At 40.2% G+C, this 21,576-nt stretch overlaps 1 protein-coding gene across 3 annotated transcripts in view; it reads left to right on the forward strand.

The window, feature by feature from the left end:
- The first annotated feature begins 5,625 nt into the window (after positions 1-5,625).
- RALGPS1 (Ral GEF with PH domain and SH3 binding motif 1) overlaps positions 5,626-21,576 on the forward strand; it is a 128,456-nt gene continuing 112,505 nt past the window's right edge. For 2 of the 3 annotated variants that reach the window (XM_075170923.1, XM_075170924.1), the window contains exon 1: positions 5,628-5,845. The gene's annotated coding sequence lies outside the window, so the exon portion shown is untranslated. Of the gene's footprint in view, positions 5,846-13,970; positions 14,093-21,576 lie in introns of all 3 variants that reach the window. The other variant, XM_075170926.1, reaches the window with a different exon arrangement.

Genomic DNA, 21,576 nt, shown 5'->3' on the forward strand with positions numbered 1-21,576 from the left:
AATAGCATCTGGATAGTGTGCCCTATAGCACGATTGGTACTGTGAATTATAAAAGTAACTTAAATTCTTAATGAAATAAAACATTCTTTCCTTTAAATTGCATTTTTTTTCTGGTACATTTTAAAACCGTATTCTTTTGAAAAGCACAAAATGGTAGCACTAGCAAAATGTAAATATGCCACTATGGGTAGCGGTAAACTACTGGTCCTGGTCGCCTGTCCCTGAATGTACTGGAGTTTGGTCGAGGGCATTAGAGAAAAGTTGTACTTTTATGAAGGCTTATACTTCTATGTCCACTGTGCAAACTGAGCTTTTTTTCTAGTTACACAAGAACTATATGCATAGGAGCTAATAATGCTGACTGGGCACAAGAGATCTCCCTTTCTGCCAAGTATCTTAAATTCTGGCATCAGAAAAAAAGGGTAAAATAGTATCAGGGAAGATGTTCTTTTGTATGATAGAGTGTAACAGAAGGCTTACGAAGGCCGTACAGAGCTCTGAAAAAGTGTCTGTCTGTCTGTACTGCCATGGTACTATAAATCAGACTCGTGTTTAAGAAAGACATGTTTCTGTATGACTTCCCCAGAAGTCTTGTACTGCATAAAACAAAAGACAACAGATCTAGACGGGAGAGGAAAAAATAAAAGGGTTTTGGTCAGAGGGGCAAGTTGCAGTCGCCCACAGTGGACTTTTTCTGGCATTGAAACAAAGGAGGGTTTTGAAGGATGATTTTTTGAGGCAATTTTGCAAGGTTGGTGGAGAATTCATCAGTATGAGGCAGTTTCAGAGAAAGTACAAAGGTGCTTGTTTGAAAACACAGTAAGCAGGCAAAGGACAGTGACCCTGGCTAGATACAAGTGAAATGTGACGATAAGATTATAGATATATTGAAGATTAATGGAAAAGCCCTTAGAAGTGAAGATACACAATTGCTTTTGGAAAAGAAAACTTGGGAAAACAATGAAGGGATATGACCAAAGCAACAAGATTAGAAAACTGTCTTTGTAGGTTTAGTGAGTCAAAACTTGTCAAGCTAGTCAAATAAAGCTGAAATGATGATGTTACAATCAAATCTTCACACCATGTAAAACACAGTGTCTGTCACTTCAAGAGCCATTCATAATACATCAGAAGACTTCACAGTATCTGAATACTCTTTCTTAAGATTGGTTTCTCTCCTTTTATAGAAAGGAAAAATTTCTAATACAAAGACGGGGAGTTCCACTGTGCTCAGATATGAGATGACACAGGTCAATTGTCTGTGTAAACTGGCTGGTAGCTTCAAAGGACCCCTTCTTTGACTGTTTTTTCCACTTGAAGATGTGGAAATAAGAAAAATTGTGGCGGTGTGTATCAGATTATTTTAAGATTTAAGAAATGTCTCTAGACTATCAGAATAATTCTGCTATTCTTTGCGCTTAACACTTAGAAATTATTCAGGTTTTTCTTTAACTCCCTTTTTTCTAGCTAACCTTGTATTTTTGCTGCATAGGATTCTAACTTCATCTAGTTCTATCTAGGGATACACCATTGACCTTGGGTAGTTCATATTTGTTTAAAGTTGCAATCCATGGCAATAATTACAGTGCCATAGAACAGTATGTGTGGTTAAACTTCAACTTATCTGCTTGTTTAGAGTTTGTCCCTAATAACTTGGAAAATACTTTAGGCTATTTCAGCATAGATATCCAATAAAAGAATTGTATTGCATAAACTAAAGTAACTTATTTCCAAAGCACTAATTGGTAAATCCTGAAAAAAGTTTTCTCTAAATCAGTTTCAAGCAATGCTGACAGACAAATGTACACACAAAAAAGCTTGCTTATCGAAACTACTTAATAGTTCATCATTTTAAATAACAAACAGAACTTCTTGATCCAAGATAACACTAAGCCTAAACTGCTTATCAGAACTACTTTCATTTGGTTCATTTTTCCTACTTTCGTACATAGTATAACCTGCTTCCCTAAACCAAGCCTGTAATTTCAGCAGAATAAATATTACAAGCAGGGACTTTTGGTTTATGGGTATCCACCATTCTAAATCTACTCTAGCTATTGTGTATACATGTTCTTGTAATATAAAGATTTACAGGGTGTTGCTCAGCACTGCTATGTATCTCCTTTGCTGGAAGTTACCATTTATGTAGCAGAGTCAGCAGAAGGAAAGATATGGCCATTCCCATGCAAAGCCTTATGTGAGGATGGGATAAATATCAGAGGGTAGTAGAAACAGTAGAAATTTTGACAGAGGTTCTCTCAAAACCCATTAAGAGATGCAAAGTTCTGTTACTCTAAATGGAATATTAATTCTGAATTTAATTACTGACAATTTCAGTGTCAATTTGTACTTATTTGCCCAGTGCCAGTATATCTTTGATGCATTTTTATGGTTTGCTATTTATAATGCTGTTACTAATGCTTTTTATAATAATTTATAATCCCCAGTATCAATACAGATTGGGGGATGAAGGGATTGAGAGCAGCCCGAGAAGGACCTGGGGGTACTGGCGGATGAAAAGCTGGACATGAGCCGGCAATGTGCGCTTGCAGCCCGGAAGGCCAACCGTATCCCGGGCCGCATCAAAAGCAGCGTGGCCAGCAGGTCGAGGGAGGGGATTCTGCCCCTCTACTCTGCTCCGGTGAGACCCCACCTGCAGTGCTGCGTCCAGCTCTGGAGCCCTCAGCAGAAGAAAGGCATGGACCTGCTGGAGCAGGTCCAGAGGAGGACCACAGAAATCATCAGGGGGATGGAACGCCTCTCCTGTGAGGAAAGGCTGAGAGTTGGGGTTGGAGAAGAGAAGGCTTTGGGGAGACCTTATTGCGGCCTTTCAATACATAAAGGGGGCTTATAAGAAAGATGGGGACAGACTTCTTAGCAGGGCCTGTTGTGACAGGACAAGGGGCAACGGTTTTAAACTGAAAGAGGGTAGATTTAGATTGGACATAAGGAAGAAATTTTTTACGATGAGGGTGGTGAAACACTGGCACAGGTTGCCCAGAGAGGTGGTAGATGCCCCATCCCTGGAAACATTCAAGGTCAGGTTGGATGGGGCTTTGAGCAACCTGATCTAGTGGAAGGTGTCCCTGCCCATGGCAAGGGGGTTGGACTAGATGATCTTTCAACTCAAACCATTCTGATTCTATGATTCTATGAATGCTGTGAAATACCTCAACTTTTCTCATCTTTGCTGGCACATCTGAATTCAGCATCAAGGGAAAAACAGACTCTGAGATAGAATACTTGTTAAAAAGGTGCTATAAAACACCACTTTTAGCAAAGCGGGAGATAGAAGACAAAGATTTTGTAAAGAAGTTATGTTAAGAAGGCTAAGGAAAAAAATTGGTTTAGGTTAAAAAAAACCAGTTCTGTTCAACTGATCTTTGTATACATGCAGACACACTCCACATTGTTTAACTTTTCATAATGCAAACTTCTTGAAAACAGCTTGAAGGGAAGCTAGAATAGCCAATGAACATGACATGTCATAGAATTTACTTTCTTTCAGCAATAATCATGCAGGGAAAATGGAGCCTGATCCCATGGATGCTACATTTCATTAACTATATGAAATAGCATATAACAATTGTATTGTGCATGGATTTAGGAAAAATTTAAATTGAATATTCAATCAAATGTCAGTTGAACTATAGACAGAAACATTTCATTAAAATTTTGAGAAATTATATGGCTAACGGCATTATCTAAAGCGACATTATTTGACCATGCATTTTGCCAACCTTTTCAAATAACTCAGTACAGTACAACCCTAAATCTCGTCTATGCATTTTTTTCCACCAGAGGGTGCTGGCTAATTTTTTTAAGATATATGTTACGTAGGGATAATTTAAGGTGCTGTACATAGCAGAAACTTGAAACAGGAACTAAAAAAGAAGTTTCCAATCTTCATTTACAGGAAGATTGCCTGTACAGAAGCAGCTGCTGAGTAATTCCATTCTTAGCAGGGCAGTATTTATATCCAGGATTTCAAAGGATGTCCTACTGTAATGCACAAGACCTATTTAGGCAGTGAACATTACCACTTTGCAGTACTTAAAGCATCAGTTTGGAAACTCTGACTTGGAATATTATTATTAGGAAAAGAAGTAACTAGCTTTCAAATTGTTTTTTCTGAATCCTTGTAGAAATACCAATAGCTTTTTTTTTTTTTAAAGAGGACTGTAGCCCATGAACTGCTGTTTTAAGGTCCTGGCATAGTGATATACGACAGAGTGGAAAACATTTTGCCAGAGAATCCTGTACTCTTGCTCTAGTGGAAGGTGATGCTAGAAGTTTTAGAGGTAAGTGTATATAGCTTAGCAGTAGCAATGGGATAAACTCTAATGAGTAAAGAATAGTCTATGCCTATGAAATGATTGGAGATTCACATGAAATTAATTTTAACTCTTCAGCCATATAGTGCATTCGGCTTTGATGTGGATATTGGAGTTGTGAGCATCAGTATTCACAAGCAGATCCCAAATCTATGCTAAAGTTATTTTTATAGTTTATTCTCAAAATTAATCTTTCTGCTTCGGAAAGAAAGCTCATATATGTTTAATTGGGATGTCTGAAGATATTTAAATTGCTCTGGATTTGATAGTCATTGAAGACCTTTAGTAACTAGGAGACTGGAAAGACAACTTCTAAATGTATTCTGGACATCATGCAGTCTCTCACAACTTCCTCCAAGTAATCTCACTAGGCTTCTGTTCTCTCATGTACTTCAGTTCAGTCTGATGGACTGGAAAGCAATCCTGCATGTAGCTACCAGTTCACAGAGCAAATGTTTTCCCTATAGTTCTGCTTGCAGACTACCTACCCACTGAATATTGCTTCTAGAGAAGCTGTGATTTAGAGAAAGATGCACCTTCCTTACCATGTAGCTTCAAGCACTGAAGGTTGCTGTACCGCTTCTAAGAGTTAAAACCATTTAGTGTGTGGCAATTTTAACCATACATAACTTGGTGGAAATGCTCTCAATTTCAAGCATCTTCAAGAAGCCTACAAAGCCCTATTTAACTGCTGTGGAAGAACACGTTACTGTCACTGTCAGATGACTCCAGCACTAGTGCTTGTACGTGAACCCCAAGTCAGGTTTGGTTTGGGGGCTTTGAGATGTTCTTTGATACATCGGGAAAGATGAGTTCAAGTTCGTACTGCAGCAGGCCGCGAGCGGATAGAAGATCCTTTGTCTCTGCGCACAGACTTGGCCGCGTCTCCTCGGGGAGCGCTTGGACCCGCCGCTCGGCGGCAGGCTCGAGGACGGGAGGGAGCAGAGGCCCGCTGCTCTGCGGAGCCGGCACTGACCTTCTCGCGAGCCCGGGCTGCGGCCCGCCGGGCCGTCCCGCTGAGGGGCCGCCCCGGCGCCCTGACCCCGCGGCCCGCCTCGTCCCATGGAGCCGCTGACCGCGCCGCGACACCGCCCTCACCGGCCGAGACGGGCCGGGCCGCGCCTCCGAGACCGCAGCCAGCCCTAGCCCGCCGGCGGGGAGGGCGGCGGGCGCGGCCAAGGGCGGCTCAGCGCACCTGCGGGCAGCGGCGGCGGCTCCTGCGCAGTGGCTGCGCGCTCGCACGCTCCCGCCTCGCCCCGCGCCGATTGGTGAGCGCTCCCGTGCGGAGCAGCGGTTGGCCGGGGGGCCCGTCAGTCCGGCGCGCTTCGTCCCCTCCCTTCGATCCCCCTCGGCCGGCCTGGGCCTCGTACTCGGCGGCTGCGGCGGGTGGGGGGCTCGGTCCGGCGGCCGGCCGGCCTGTGGCGCTGAGGGCGCCCCCCTGCCCCGGTGCCGGCGGGTCCCCGCGCCGAGAGGGCTCGTGGGCGACGCCGGGGGCAGCTGTCCCCGGACAGGTGAGACGTGGACGAGCCCTGCGTGCCTGGCGGGACCTGCCCGCCCCCCCGCTGGCGCGGGGCGGCTGCGTTCGCCCTGCCCCGCCGAGCTGCGGGCCCGTGGGCCGCAGCCTCCTCCCTCCCCCGCCCGCCCGCCCGCCTGCCTGCCTGTCGCCGTCCCCGCTTCGGGCGTCTGCTGCGGGCTGAGCTCTGCGGCGACGGGCCCGGCCGGGAGCCCACCCTCCAGGGGCGCGCCGCTTGCGGGAAGCCCGCGGCTCCCGGCCCTCCGGAGGGGCGGCGAGCGCAGCCCGTCTCTGCCGGCAGCGGTGGCGCGGGCCCCGCGCGGCCTCCGGCGCGGCCCGCGGGCAGGTGCGCGCGCGTGGGGGCCGCGCCGCTCCTCGCGTTCTCCGCCACGAGGCCCCTCCCTGTAGGCGCCGTTCCGGGCTCTGGCTGGGGGCAGGCGGCGAGTGCCCGCGCTGCGAGCGCCCACCTGGCCGCCGCGTGGCCTTCGGCGGCCGGGCCGGCACGGCAGCCCCTCGGGAACGGCCTCTCGGCCTGTCGCCTCCAGGCGATGCGCGGACAGCCGCGTGACGTTCCCGTGTTCGGCCGGACAACCCCCCCAGGCGCTTGTGCCACCGCCTCCGCTCTGCGCTGCCCGCGCCGTTTGCCCCCTGCCCCTCCGCGGCCGGGGCTCGGCCGGCCCGCTGTCAGCCCCGCGCACTGCAGCTGGTCCGTGCGGCGCTCGTGCAGGTGTTTTACCGATTGGTTGGATTTCCAAGGCTTGAAGGCTGTGATGAAAGGGCACGTTGTGATGAAGGGTAGTTCTTGGGCGCGTGGATTCCGAGGGTACTGTGCTTTTCGACAGTAGACAATGAGGGTAGCCTTTCTAAGGGGCGTATTTGTTGTGTAGGGTAATGGGGGGAGCAGATGAAAACCTGGGTTTGGCCACATCCTCTACTGGACTTCTGGAATAAATCTGAAAACTGTTTGCATATCATGTGAATCATATTATGCAGATGCTGTAAGGAGCCTTGGTTGGCTGAGAACGGTTTTCAAATCACTTCAAGCAATTTTTGGTCTGGCTTCGGGAGGCTTAAATACGTCTGAGGTTTTGGCATGTAGTGGAGAAGGAACTGTTGTTGAAATTCTCAGTTGTAGAACCGCAGCATGCCTTTTGCCTGTATTCTGTTGTTCTGAACCCAAGAAAATGGAACATACATAGTCTCTTGTCTTATTTCTTATTGAAAAAAAATTAAATCTGGGTTGGTCCCTCTTACGATGTGGAAAGATATTCCTTGCCTTAAAGACCTTATAGTTGAACGTAGCAATCTGTACCTTCTATGTCCAACAGATGCTTTTAAAGTCAGAATAGTTTTCATGTTGAACATTTGTGCTGTGCCTAGTAGTTGTTCTTCATGTGTGAGAAGGAGAGGAAGAGTGTGTAATAAGGACAGAACTATGTGCGCTTGTTTGTTCATTTTCTGTATGTTGTCCATCTGGCATGGTGTAGCACCAGTTTGAAGAAAAATATTAGAAAACTCTTATTTTAACCAAGTTATTTTGTTCATTTTTCTGTTTATTTACCTTACCTTAGTAAAGCGGAGACATCTAGAAATCAAGATGAACAGTAGTTATGAGCTTTGCTTTTTGTTCCATGTTAGACTGTATTTCCAGGCTCTTAGCACATTTCATGATCAAACTTTACATGTAGATACAGTAGTGTATTTAAAAGCATTACTAATGAGCACTTTAGAAAATGGAAGATGTTTTAATTTATTGTGTATACAAATGTAAAATATCTTTAAAGCAAACTTACATAGGAGCACAGCTTTTGTCAGACTATGAGACTGAAACTTTTTTAAAAAAAAAAGTCTTTAAGTGACCATATTTCCTATATTTTCTATCCCATTCAGTGTTTTCTGTGACTAGTAATGGTGAAATTGAGTTGTGTTTATTTTTAGTTTTTCAGTCTCTTTGGTTAAAGTAATATGTTGTATTGACACTCAACAAAAGCTCGTCTTTCTCAACTGCCAAAAACTACGTTTTTCTTAATTAAACTTCAATTTTCAAGAACATTTCTCTGTCTAAGACTTGTATTCTGCAAATTTTTGCTCCCATTTTTTATCATACTTGGGGTATTAGCCCATATGGAATGGGGGGGGATTCAACAGAGAGATTGTCCCATTTAAAAATCATGCATTCCATTCCTGTGATACTTGAGAAGAGTAACACTATTCATCAGCTGCTCAAACTGACTTAGTTTAAAAATGGAGGTGTTTAGAAGCAAAAATGAATATATAAAAATGGGAGTAGGGGAACTAGGTAGCAATTGTATAAATTGGAATTTTTAAAGTACCATAGATGAATAAGTAACCAAAAATTTTGGAGCCAGTTGTACTTACTAGAGCTCAGGACAGCAAAGAATTGGTACATATTCTGGAGGAAGCAGGGAGGAAGCCTAGCAATATGTTTGTCTATTGCCAGGCAAATTTGGGAAAACCATTAACATCTGTATAATAAATATTTTTTTTTTCTTCTGGTAAGAAACAGGATGTCATATCAGATAAGAGCTATGAAATATTTTCTGTTTAATCAATGTCAGACAGTATCTTCTGAGGATAAACAAATTAAAAGTCTGAGAACCAGATTTCTTCTTCAATTGCTAGATACAAGTTGAGATCTCTGGTCTGCCAGTTCTGATTTTGAAGACAGAGAGTTCTAGTGTTGAGCTAGCGAAAGGCAAGTACTCCATGAAGCTTATTCCTTAATGTTACCATGGTTACCCATATAAAACAAAATAATAGGGGAAAACAGGATGGGCTTTATTTAATAATACGTTGAAGAACAGAAATATTGGGGTAGTTAGGCAACATGGTTCTGTGAGGACAAGAGGAAGTGGCCTCAAGTTGCGCCAAGGGAGGTTTAGATTGAACATTAGGAAAAATTTCTTTACTGAAAGAGTGGTCAGGCCTTGGAACAGGCTGCCCAGGGAAGTGGTGGAGTCACCATCCCTGGAGGTATTTAAAAGACGTGTAGATGAGGCCCTTAGGGACATGGTGTAGTGGGCATGGTGGTGTTGGGTTGACGGTTGGACACGATGATCTTAGAGGTCTTTTCCAACCTGTATGATTCTATGATTCTATGGTTCTGTGAGAAATTTGTCTTGCTAACCAAAACTAACTTTGTTCTTGTATTCAATTGTAAGTTGAATTGATCAAGGTAACTAGGTAAAAAGTATAAATAGGTTTACTTAATCAAGCACTCTAATACTGTGTGATACTCGGGTTTAAAAAATAACAACGTATTACCCTTTTAGTAACAAACACAATAAATGGATGGTTTACTGTCTCTCTGATATATTGGTACTAACTGCTTATGAAAGAACCATTTTTTAATACGAATACATCTACAGGGAGTTGTGCTAGGTCTGCAGCGTCGGTGATCTGGCAATAGATTTGTGAATGGCATGGTTAACATTTGCAAATGACAACCTGTTAAAAACGTGAACAGTCAAGTCAATCTGAACAGACCACTGGGCCTGCTCTGTATTTCAGTGGAGTTTGTGTTAAGGTCAAACAAATTTTTATATTGAAGGAGAGGAACTGTAGGCTTCATTTCAAGTACAAGGGAATGTGTTTTGAGGAGCAGACATTCTGCAAATGATGCAGGCAGTCAAAATAGGTAAGCAACGCAACAAGAACTCTCAGCAATGTTACAGGAAAAAAAGATTAGTTGTATCACTAAATAAATAGACAAGGAAGTAGTGAACAGAATTAGGAAGAAGATTTGAAGTTCTGAAGTGTTTGGTGAAAATGATACTGGATTATAATGCACAGTTTTGATATCCTCATTTTAAAAAGGAAGGTAGAAGTTCTGAGTGCCCCAAAATTAGCAGTAAAAAGGTTTTAAGAATTTGTGATGAGAGACTTAAAGAGCAAGATCAGCCTAATTGATTAAATGCAGGCTCAAGGAGGGTCTTGAACACAAGTGAGAAGTGTTTGCTGCAGTCAGCCCCTTCAAGATAGGCAAGAGAAATATCTGTGAGAACATCAAAGTGATCAGAAAAGTGTTAGTGGTAGGGATTTATATGAGAAGACCAAAGACCAAGTATACAGCGGGTGTATATATTGAACAGTGTGTGTTTCTCACATCCTCAAAAGGGTGTGAGAAAATTAGAAAAGCTAGAGAGAGGGGCAGTGGGGCTGAAGTGAAGGATGTGGTTGACTTATAAGGGTTAAACTGTAACTTCGCTAGGAGCCCTCAGGCTACAAGAGATGTCTGAGAGAGGGTATGGTATCTTTCTAACATCATGAATTGCGAAGGTGAACAGGAAAGATTGTTTTTTCACTTGTTATCTTTAATGCAAGAACCACAGGGTATAAAATAAGGCTAACAAAAACTAGCTTCAGGAGCAGATGTTTTTCACAGAAACATTAATTTTCTCACAAGCTGCAGAACTTCTCATTAGCGGATGTTGTAGATGATCCAAGATTTGCAAAAAACCTTTGTATATTTGCAAAGCAACTGGATAAATTCGTAAGAGGAAAGTCTAGAGGGAGTATTAGGTGCAAAGATTTTTATCTGTGACTTAGGAAGCCCTTGAACTTCAAATCACAATAGACTGGAAAAAATATTTTGAGGAAGTAATGCTACATGGTTTCCCTCATCTTCTGTTTTTGGGTACATTCTACCTATGAACCAGTATGGAGCTTGGAAGCTGTGCTGCACAGATGATTGGTGCGCCTGGTACAGCTGTTGTTATGTTTAGAGTACAAACAAATGAAACTGAAGCCAAAACACTTTAAATAAGAAATTAGGATGCAGTTCTGGAGCAAAAAAACAGGAGACTTCAGATCTCTCTGTTCTCTTTCAGGAAAAACATCCTATGTTCACTTTGAGATAAATTTTTGAGGCCAACACACAAACAACTGGGTGAAATTTAAAGACCTGTCACTAAAAAATGAAGATCGGACTAAGTAATTTTAATGATCGCTTACAGCTTAAATTGCTGTGAGTAGAAGTTTAGACCTAATAGTGGTGTAACATGGAATCATAGAATATCCTGAGTTGGAAGGGACCCACGAGGGTCATCGAGTCCAACTCCTGACTCCACACAGGGCAACCTAAAAGTTAAACCATGTATCTAAGCGTTGTCCAAATGCTTCTTGAACAACTGTGCAAAACTTAATCTAAGACATTTAGGGTGGGATATGGAACAGTATGCTTAGGTATTCACAGACTCTAGCTTGGACTGAAATGATGTCGAGGAAAACACACAGCTTTTAGAGTAAGGAATTTCTCTAGTCATAGAATAATGTAAGTTGGGAGGAATCTCCAAAGATAATCCAGACCAAATCCCTGCTTAAAGCAGGGCCAGTTTAGAGCAGGTTGCTCAGCATCTTCCTGAGTTTTGAATTTTGAGATTCCATAACATCTCTGGGCAACTTGTTCCAATGCCTAAGCATTTTCATTGTGAATATTTTTTTCCTGATGTATGTTTGGGGGGATTTACCCTCCTGTGACTTCTATCTTTTGCTTATTGTCTTTTCATTGCTTGCCTTGGAGAAAAATCTGGTTCCATCTTCTCTGTAATTTCGCATTAGGCAGTTAAAGCCAGCAGCAAGATCAGTCCTTAGCGTAGTCATTTTAAGATTAACAAACCCAGTTTTCTCACCTTCTCCTCTTGTATCTGAGCTGTCTTTCTTATTTTTTGCCAATGAAAGCCTAACTTTCAGTTGGCCTTTATGTCGTATACATTCTGTTTTCTGAGCAAAATGCTAGATACGGTTCTTCAGCTGGATTTGTTTTATGAAACTACATTAGGATGGCTTTCAAGACAATTCTCTTTTTTCGACAGACTAATGCTTGGTTTAATATTACTTTAATATCTTTAGGTTTATCTTATAAATGCCATCTTCAAGTGATAGAAAATGAATAGCGGAAAGGTTTAGGTATTCTTTTTACACCAATTAGTGTTTTCAGATTTTAAATGTTGAATAAAAAATTCTGCAACTGGTATGTGAATGTAGACTCCACTTCTGTGTTTTAGGAACACATAGCTGATCCTTTACCAAAGGAAAGACGACTGTTTAAATAACGCAGTTAAATTATGCTGCTTTCCATGATTTTCTTTGATGACTACATCTGATTTCATAAGCAGTCAGAAATAGATATTCAGAAGAATCATATCTCTTAAGTAAGTACAAGTATTTTTAACTAAGAAAGTAAACTAGTTTAAGTATTTTTAAAAAAAGTGTGTATTTTCTCATGTTTGGATCTGCAGAAATTTCTCCAAATAAACATTTAGATACTCTCTTATGGAAGATGTTGCACCAAAGAAATTGAGGAAGGTGGAAGCTTAGTGGAAGTTTAATAGTTCGTTTAGCAAGTAATATGAAACGTAGGGATTTTGCACTATTTTACAGTTACCTAAGACATGGTTTGGGATTACCTAATTTTTATAGTTTTTTTCTGATTCCTGTCATTCCTTCGTATACATAGTCCTAAATATTTTCCTTGGCTCAAAGCTTTTCATCAACTATAGTGGATAACGGGGTTACTATAAAAAATTATTTTTACTGGTTTGTTGTGTGAAACACATGCTTCAACTTGAATGAATGTTAGTCTCATTAAAAGTTGTTCAGTTAATTTGTGGCAAGGTGCAGAGGTCTTCTTTAATGCAGGATTCCAAATATTGATGAATTTTTTCCAACAAGAGGCTGTTTTCTTCCCTGTTTGTTAATGTTTTCACGGACTTCTGTTTGCTGACATCAGGTGGCATGTGTATCTGTTCCTGATAAATTCCTCCTGTCTGCCTAATTGACGTCTGTCTTCAGTGCTAAATGACCTTTGACTGTTAACAGCAAGGGGGAGGTGGAGAAACAGGAAGAATTAATGCTGCCTAATTGAAAAGTTCAGATACACTGGAGACTGCCAGCACAGAGTTTGCAAAGGCAATTTTTTCGGATGTATCAAAGTTTTCAAAGCCATTCAGAGTGAAAGAAGTAGACAGAATAGAGTGCACACACGGGGACACACACAAAACAGAAACTTAATTGCCAGGGAACAAAGCTGATTGACAAAGCTGAGATGGGATGTGAACATACATTATGTCTGTAATTTTGGTTGAAGTACTTAAGTGGATGCTAACTCATTCATAACTTGTAATTTTGATTCTTTTATGAGCTAGGATCATTTGCTCATGCAGGGAGTGCCTGCTATATGTATTCTTGGAGTTTGGATGAGTTTTGAGTGTATGAAAAGAATACTACTTTTCCAGCAAAAGATAGCTTTCTTTGATGCCAGTAGGAATTACATGTGTTTAAAGACTAGAAGATACACGTTTGTAAGTGGAGGTTCCTTAACAATAGAAGGAGAATAGAGACTGTAGTAGAGGCACAGTAGTAACACCATGTGATCCGCAGTGATTTTTAACTTTATCAAAGCAACATGGGCTTTAATGGGATTTTCATGTCAGTTTCCACATGAAAGTGTCTATCTTTGAGATTATTTTCTACTCATTTAATGTATAATTTTCTTAAATATTAGCTGTTATAAAGGTTGCTATAAGGCAAAAGAGGAGAAAAGGGAAGGGCTATGTCTAAATACCACCAGAGCGAGTTACCTAAACAGTATTTTGTTAGGTTTGTTGCTTATCATGTTTGGTGGAAGAGCTGTGGCTTAATTTGCTGATACAGAGGAAGCAAAATGATTGTGTTTGGTTTTGTGTCCATTGTGCTTTGTTTAGTTAAGTCTTGAGGAAAACGAAGTGAGAATGAGTAGCATTTATCACTCATAAAGCACCTTGAAAGAAGTTATTAAAACCAATAGGCAAACCCATATCATCTTGGACATTGTGTTGATTGACAGATTGAGGAAGAGTTACAAGTACATATTTGGAGAATATTTAGTTATGAAATTCCTAACATGTTGCTCTTCCCCCTGTGATGTATTCTTTAGTTCTTTTGAGTTTTGGAATTTGTCACATACAAATGAAACTAGAATGGGGAACTATCCATCAAAGGTGGGAGGGAGAGCTAAGAGTAAAAATGCCAGAGTGCACGTTTCAGGTGAGGAATGTGTAGTTTGAGAAGAACTGAATTACATAATAAATGTCACCATAATTCTGTTTCCTGTTAATTTACAGGAATGTCATGCTTTTAAACAAGACATAAACCTGCTCAATAGCCAGAACTAGACCCAACAACGGACTAGATGGAGGTGTGCAGGAAAATGGGTTGAGTGAGTGCAGAACTACCTTATTCCACTGTAAGTATGCACCTGTAGTTAAAGTAGCAAGTATTTTCCTATTTTTACTTATGTTTGATACCAGAGATTATGGAGGTGTCTGTCAGTTCTCTTCTGTTAAGAGAACCTAGAGTCATGTTAGAGTCGTGATAGCATTATACTGTAATACAGCTGATATATATTTATTTTCCTGTGACTGTTTTATTGAGATTCCCCTAAATTATAATTCTCCTAAACATGTATCTTGCCCTTCTAACCTATGCAAGTCAGCAGACTTGCTTGAATGGTAATGGCTTTTGAGGGAGGACTTCTGGAGAGAGAGCTGCAGCTCTGTCTTGATGTGGATCAAGATGGTATTGAGTTTTTAACTTGTGGTATTTTATTATTTATTATTTGTTCTTTGTTAAGGACAAGTATTGTTTTTGTAGTTACTGTTGCTAACCTAGAAATATTTTTCACTTTGTTCCCTTCGACATTATGCAGCAGTGCTTTCTCCCTTTTTTCCTCATTTTATACAGTAATATTTCTGTTTCTTAGAATTTGCTAAGATGGAGCTTATGTTCATGTTTCATTTATTTGAAGTAATTGCCAATTAACATAGGGTAACTATGTTTACATGGTTATAAAAGTTGATTTTTTTTTTCCATGTGCCAACAGGAAGCCTCCATGAGCTGCTTTTCTAAGGGTGACTCCTGCAGAATATCAACTGCATGTAATCTGGAATAAGGCAAAGTAATGTAATGCATCACAGCAAAACTCCCCAACTGCATTATAGGAAAGAAGTGGTCGCTGAAGTAGCAATATAGTGTTATTTCACTGTTCCAGGAATGTAAGACCGGCAGTTCAAGGACATTACTTCTAAAAAGCGTCAGTGGGAGACTAGATGGGAGAATCTGGTCTGATAGCATGCTTGAATTGATGTGTGTATTACAGTCAAGGTGTCTTCACACAATCATCTGTTGGAATGAGGATTGCTTCCAGACCAATTCACTTTAGACCAGTCTTCTGAGATGCATGGGGTAGAACTCTATGCTAGATTTACTGTCAAAATCTAGAGGAAGCCTGAGACAATTGAAACTGGTAGTCTGATGCTCGAGAAGTGTCTTAGCTAACTGAATAATCAGCTCTGGGACCTGTATGTATGCATAAAGCATTCAGATTCTTGCCAATACTTTAAAATTTTGGAATGCACATTTCTATATTATATCTACATTGGATTAGTTTTCAGTTTAGCACGTTGATAGCTAATGCCTTAATCTTGCTTTCAAACTTGACAGTACGACCATCAAGGCGTTAAAGGATTTTATTATCTAAAAGCCTTAAGATAGGACACTTTCTTTTAACCTCAGCAGGATCCAAGACATGGCTCTGTTGTGCTGATATTCCCTCCCTCCTATAAACACACATCGTCATAGCTCTGGGGAAATAGCTTTTTTTTTTTTTTCCTCCCATATCTGCTACTGCCCTGAAAAGCTGCTAGTACTACATACCTGCTAGTGCACCTGAAAGCCAATTCGGAGAGGATGGAGCTTTTCTAAAGTTGATGCATATTCTCTGGACAGTGTCTCTCTCTGGCTTGTAAATGGCCAGCCATATTGCATTCAGTGAACTGTAGGGATTCTATCATGTGGAATATAAATGTTCTGCTAAAATAGTTTCTCTGTCATCTAGGAGTATTTGGAAATTAATTGAGAAAATGAAGCAGATTGAATTTTTGGTCTAGAGTGTTGGGAAATTATTTAGTCTCCTAGATTATCAGCTCTAGTATGTATACTGTTTAAAGCATTCACTGCTGAGTTTACTATATTAGATGTGGTGATTTCTACTTCTTTATAGTTACTTCCATTAACAGTGCTGTTCTTCTACACTTTTCTCATCTTTTTTTTTTTTTTAACTTTTTTAAAGGACAGACTTTTATAATTCTTCATCTCCGAACCATTCACACAGCATGCAGTTATTTACATGACAAAAGAATTATTTAATCTTTGTATTTAATATCTGTTGCAGACTTCATGTGAGGTTGGCTTTGGACTATTCTTATTTTCTTTTTATTTTCTAATTTCCACTATAAGTTTGCGGGTTTTTTTCACTAGTCACGGTTATTTCCCTCCCATTTCCCTGTCAACCTTTTACTCCTAGTACCACTTTTGAGATGATTATTTATCTCATTGGATCTTGTGCAGCATCACTGACTTGTTTCTTTTTGTTTGGATTGAAAATTCCAGATAGCTTTTGTAAAAATTCTAAACCTCTAGCACATTTGAACTTTGGCATTCAGCCCATCCAACCTCCCTGACTCCTTTCTGCTGAGGCTAATTTCCTTTTCTTACTTTCTGGCCATCCCATCATTAGACAACTCCTTGTTCTATAGCAGAGGCAGATTCATGTTTTTTTCTTCATTGATATGCTGTCACTTTCTCTGCTTTTTTTACATGGTCATATGCTCACATAAGTAGTTTTCTTGCTGATTTTTCTGTCCTTCAGGATCTGCTTTTGGCAGGTTTCTACAAACCTTGAGTTTTCTATATAAATTCTTTCCCTTCTCATGTGTGTTTCTTAATCCCCATCTGTACATATCCCTGGCTCATTTTCCTGACTTCAGATCCTCTCATGCATAAGAAAATACATATACAAATAACTTTTGTCACATACCTGCTTGGGTGAATGTTTTGCAGTTTCTGTTGTGTAGTTTTAGTTTTCCTTCCTCGTTCTGTCATCTCTGTCTCTTCAATAGGTGGTTCCTTCCTAGGTCCTAGGATTTAAAGATGAATACAGGAATGTTCGACTCATTCCTATAAACTTGCAGACAAGGAACACAATCATCCACCCTTTGTTTGCTAGACTTCAGTGTCTCTGTCAGCTTCTTCTTGGGACAGACTCTCTTTGGTACAGGTGTTTGGTTACACCTTCTTGGAAGCAGAACCCATTCTTGCAGTGACTGTAAGCCCTGTAACCAGTAATGATCTCTGAGCTGCTCCTGTACGCATATCTTTTTTCCAAGTTCTCTGTTGCAGGAGCCTCAGATTTACAGTTGGCTTCTGGAACATGTTAACTGAAATGAGTAGGCGTTTACACTGTGTAAAGTCTTTATTGTGCTTAAATACTCTCAAAATAATAAACATATCTGTGCCTCAGTTTCTACATCCTTTGTGATCTTTGTTTACATTTACTTTGGGACTTCTAACAGTTAAATTCGCAGAGTCATCTGATCTCTTTCCTGTGCAGCAAGCATACTGATTCTGCTCACTCATTCTTGCCTTTCCCCCCCTCCCCCGTAAGAGAGTGAGTGTTCCTCTAATTGAACTGTAGTCCCCTTTGTCAAGGATATTCAGAACAGGCCTCATCAAGGATCAAAAGTCCGTCACCCAGCAATTTTCTAGTTACCAATCTAAAGGATTCAGACCTGAAGAACTGGTTGGTTCTGGATAGCAACCATTATTTTTTCACTTAAATGAATAGTCATCAAAGCTTTTGCTTCAGTTTCCAATTCACTGCTCCCTGTTATTCCTAAGAAATAAAGCTGCAGTATTTTAGAAGTGCTTGTGTCACACTGTAATCCTCTTCTGTTCTCTCTATTCTTGTAGTCTGTAACAGTCTATCCATTTCTTGTTTTATGCTATTCACCCATGTCCTGATAGCTCTGTATAACTTCTTGTTTTGTTTGTTGTACTGTGCTTCACACAAAGACTCTTGTTCTTTGGTCAGTGATGAAGGGTCCTAGAACTATTGTAAATCGACCTTTGCCACCCCAGTGCTCAGCCTTAGTTCAATGAAAAAATGGGAAGGGGAGGAAAAGAGAATTTGTTTAATCCATTTGCCTTCAATGAAGGCACTCTTCACTTTTGTCTTGCTTTTTTTTCCCAACTTACTAGTTATTTGTTGGCTGCTGTGTTACTGTGGAAAAGCATGCTGGACTGCACCAGGAAGAGCATGGCTAGCGGGTTGTGGGATGTGATCCATCCTCTTTACTCAGTACTGGTGAGGCCGTATCTGGAGTGCTGTGTCCAGTTCTGGGCTCCCTAGTTCAAGAAAGTTACAGACTTACTGAAATGAGTCCAGCGAAGACCCACGAAGATGATTAAGGGACTGGAGCATCTTTCATATGAGGAGAGGCTGAGAGAGCTGAGGCTGCGTAGCCTGGAAAAGAGAAGGCTCCTGAGAGATGTCATCAATGTATAGAAGTACCCGATGTAAAAGGAGATGGAGCCAGAATCTTTTCAGCGTATGGAAGAGGCATGGGCACAAATTAAAATAGAATAGAATAGAGTACATGGAAAAAACATGGAATTCCACCTAAACACAAGGAAACACTTCCTGTGAGAATGATCAAGCACTGGCACGGGTTGTGCAGAGAAGTTGTATCATCCATGGAGATAATCAAAGCCCAACTGGATGTGGTCCTGGGCAACCTGCCCTGCTTGATCAGAGGCATTGGTCTATATAATCTCAAGAGGGCCCTTCCAGCCTCAGTGATTCTGTGAAAAGATAGTTACTAAGATTGTGGGTATTACAGAATCTGAGAGACAGCAGGCTTTCTAAACTAACTTTATGCAAGTGAAGCAGTAAAGGAACATGGCAGTAGTTGTGGTGAATAACTCTTCATGCTAAAGAGGGAATATTTATCATGGTCCTACATGAACATCTTGATCATTGGAGTATAGGTTAAATCACGGGCAAGGTAGTAATGGTAATCATTGCCTCCTACACTTTGCAAATCTCTTCCAAAATAGTTGCTTTTTCAGCCAAAATTATTTGGCAAAATTAATACAGGTATGAAAGTAGTTCGGAGTGATGGAAACTGTGAGGGATAAATTATTGTCCAGCCCTGAGTAAATTCTGTTCTTTGGGACTTAGGACAGTACAGTGCAATCTAGCATTGTCTTCTGAATGAGTTCACATCAACCAAGTTGTGACACTTTCTCTGTATTTATTTCCATTATTTTTCTAAGGGATGCTGTAAAATAGGTTCTCAGAGTAATTGCATAAAAAACCTAAAACCTAGAAAGCACTTTCTTCTATTTTCATTTCTTAATCTATCAAACATGAGTACATATTCTTTTCTGAGTTATGATTACATATTAAAACAAAAGATTTAAAACATTTTGAAAACAGGCCTGTAATAAGTTAAGAGTCACTGCCACCTAGTGGAATTTCTTTTTTTGGAGTAGCTTATAGTCATTATTCTTCATTTAAGAAATGCAACTTTTTTTTTTTTCTTCACCATTTATAGTAGAACATGTGAGATACTCGTGCTGACTTCTAACGTTTGAATACAAAACCAGCTTATTATTAATGGAACACTCAGGAGCCACAAAGGCTGTTATGCTTTTGTGGCAAAATTGCAAATACTAGTCCTTACTAGTTTCTATAATATGTTGTTTATATACTATTTCAAAATATGTTAATGATGTTTAGTGTGACAGGCAGGGTGTCTTCTAATGTCGAGACTGGTACTAAATATGAAACTTCAACTAGTTTTGCTGAGAAATTTAAATCAGAATGCAATGTTTGACTAGAAATTACTGCTTTAGTTGAGAGGCATTTTTGTCAGTTTCACAATGAAAATGGAAAGCTCAGTTTGCAGAAGCAGAAAATACATTCCAGATACCAATAACTTACCATAATGCAGCTTTTATCTAACTTGGGGAGGAATATCTGCAACACTGTGGTATGGGAGTGCCATATCAGTCAAGCTAAAGGAGGTCTTAAGTCACCTTGCCATTTCCCAGCAAATCAATGATTGTATGACAAATAACAAACTGTTTACTGGCTCCCATTTTTCTTATGAATGTTTACTGCAGAGTCTGGGCTTTGCAGTGACGATTTCATTTTGTCAGTGCTGGTGGAACTTGCCAAGTATAGTTGTGTACTATTCTTAGTAGTTTCTGTTATTCAAGAAGGTGATTTTCAGCATGAAAGCTTTTGTTGGTATGTGTCCTGTATTAATTAATAGGTCATGAAAACAAGAGAGGACTCTGGTGATAATCACTGGTGTCTTCTATACTGTATGTCATAAAACTTCTTCGAATTCTCATTCAGTCTTGTTGTAGAGGATTGTTTTGCGTTTTTATTTAAATAAATAAATAAATTCAACCTTGATGTAAAGATTTCCAGACATAGTTGAAATTCCATATTCTATGCAAAGTTCTTCAAACAGTTTCTAATTATTAGAAACCTGTACTGTATTTCTTGTCTTAATTTGTTTAGGTATGCAGCCTGAGATCTTTCACGGTAGAATGTCACTTTATTATGTTTCTTTTGCTTATACAAGTAGTGTTGATCATATCATTACTTTACTTCTTGATGCATTAATGGTGGTAGAGATAGCAGAATGGAGAGGGAAGAAGAGAACACTTAATAGTTAACCTGTAAATATAATAAACAGTCATTAGAGCGAACTCAATTATCGGTGGATATAGTAAAGATATAGGGCATAATCAGGATAAAAACAGCATCACACATTCAAACCTGCATTGTCAGTCTTTTGCTCTTCCATGGTTTTAGCAACTAAGGATCCTGTAAGATAGTTAATAATTTTGAAATAAATTTTGACAGTTTAGGAGCGTTATGAAGAGCCTTTTCGTTACGAGATTGTGCATACAGCTCTTAAACTACAGGAGCGAGACTTTGCGTTTGTTGTAATTTTGAAAAATAATAAGACCTTATTTTTATTCAACTGGTAGAATGTCAGCTTACCTTTTTGGTGTAGTGATTGCCACAGATTTCTTGTATCCAGGTTGCCCTATGACCGCAAGTTATTTTGAAAATCCAGGATTTGGACTGTTGTAGGGCAGCCTGGCTATGACAGAGGAATCTCTGGCAGTCTAGTATAACACGTGACTAGTCAAGTAGAGCATATCATAAAAGCATGACCTGAGCTTCAGATGTTGTTTTTAACCTACTGTTAGGTATAATTCAAATCAGTTGTATTCTTAAAACCCAAAGAGTTTAGGACCTGGATTCTGAACTTGTTTCTTAAACTCATCACAGGAACTGCTTCTCTCCTCATGATAGGACTCTTTTGAGTCTACATGCACTAGAAGGGTGGAAGTAGGAGACTTGAGACAATTTTAGTAAGAGAAATCAACTTTGAATCTGCTTTTTCATGAGTTAGACTTGGTTCATTGGCAGCTATTGGGAGGTGCTGCAAGAATCAGTTTTTCAGCCTGTTTGCTCAGGAATGATGCACTTTATTGAAGCATATTTGCTTACTTCAGTGATTTCAGTTTGTGGTTAGCTAAATCAGTGAATTTAACACATAGTTAATCCACAGACCCTTAATAATGTTTATGGTGGTTTTGGTTAAAATCCTATTTCAATCTATTGAAGATTGACAGGTCTAATGATCCTAAATCTGAGACACGCTTATTTTGGTAGTTCTGCTCAACTTATGCATTTGTGCTGGTAGCATAACAGTGACTGGTATAAGTTGCTGCACTAAACTTTGGAGTGCTGTTTCCCTTCAAAAGGTATATCGTCATTGGATCTTGTCACAGCCCAATATA

This window comes from Calonectris borealis, chromosome 21, assembly GCF_964195595.1.
Source record: "Calonectris borealis chromosome 21, bCalBor7.hap1.2, whole genome shotgun sequence".
NCBI classification, from domain to species: Eukaryota; Metazoa; Chordata; class Aves; order Procellariiformes; family Procellariidae; genus Calonectris; species Calonectris borealis.